Source organism: Syngnathus leptorhynchus, unplaced genomic scaffold, assembly GCF_054491065.1.
Source record: "Syngnathus leptorhynchus isolate UIUO unplaced genomic scaffold, UIUO_Slep HiC_scaffold_336, whole genome shotgun sequence".
NCBI classification, from domain to species: Eukaryota; Metazoa; Chordata; class Actinopteri; order Syngnathiformes; family Syngnathidae; genus Syngnathus; species Syngnathus leptorhynchus.
The window spans coordinates 57,501-58,750 of NW_028232300.1; positions in this window are offsets into that span (position 1 = coordinate 57,501).

A 1,250-nucleotide genomic window follows, 5' to 3' on the forward strand; every position below is an offset into this window, starting at 1 on the left:
TGAGGCCCCGGCCCTTTGGCTGCCTGGTACCTAAAACACTTCCATTGATCCAGCCACGGAGGGTGCTGGCTGGTGGCTCCATAGCTCCATAGCTCCATACCTCCAGAGCTCCAGAGCTCCATAGCACCAGAGCTCCATAGCTCCATAGCACCAGAGCTCCATAGCTCCATAGCACCAGAGCTCCATAGCTCCATAGCACCAGAGCTCCATAGCTCCATAGCACCAGAGCTCCATAGCTCCATAGCACCAGAGCTCCATAGCTCCATAGCACCAGAGCTCCATAGCTCCATAGCTCCAGCCTGGGTGGCTGGTGGCTCCATAGCTCCATACTTCCATAGCTCCAGTCAGAGAGTGTGCTAAAATTGCACTAAGTGCGAAAGCCCATTCATTTACAACGGCGTGTCCACAAGGCGGCGACATTTCCCCGTTACCGGTGGCTGCGCGGCGGGTGAGTGACAGAGCTTATCCGAGCGGCTGGAACTCTGCGCCGGCGTGGTCGAGCGTGAGGCCTCGGCCCTTTGGCTGCCTGGTACCTAAAACACTTCCATTGATCCAGCCACGGAGGGTGCTGGCTGGTGGCTCCATAGCTCCATAGCTCCATACCTCCAGAGCTCCAGAGCTCCATAGCACCAGAGCTCCATAGCTCCATAGCACCAGAGCTCCATAGCACCAGAGCTCCATAGCACCAGAGCTCCATAGCTCCATAGCACCAGAGCTCCATAGCTCCATAGCACCAGAGCTCCATAGCTCCATAGCACCAGAGCTCCATAGCTCCATAGCTCCATAGCACCAGAGCTCCATAGCTCCATAGCACCAGAGCTCCATAGCTCCATAGCACCAGAGCTCCATAGCTCCATAGCACCAGAGCTCCATAGCTCCATAGCACCAGAGCTCCATAGCTCCATAGCACCAGAGCTCCATAGCTCCATAGCACCAGAGCTCCATAGCTCCATAGCACCAGAGCTCCATAGCTCCATAGCACCAGAGCTCCATAGCTCCATAGCACCAGAGCTCCATAGCTCCATAGCTCCAGGGCTCCATAGCTCCAGGGCTCCATAGCTCCATAGCTCCAGGGCTCCATAGCTCCAGGGCTCCAGGGCTCCATAGCTCCATACCTCCAGAGCTCCATAGCTCCATACTTCCAGAGCTCCATAGCTCCATAGCTCCATACTTCCATAGCTCCAGCCGCGGAGGGTGCTGGCTGGTGGCTCCATAGCTCCATACTTCCATACTTGCAGCCACGGAGTTGG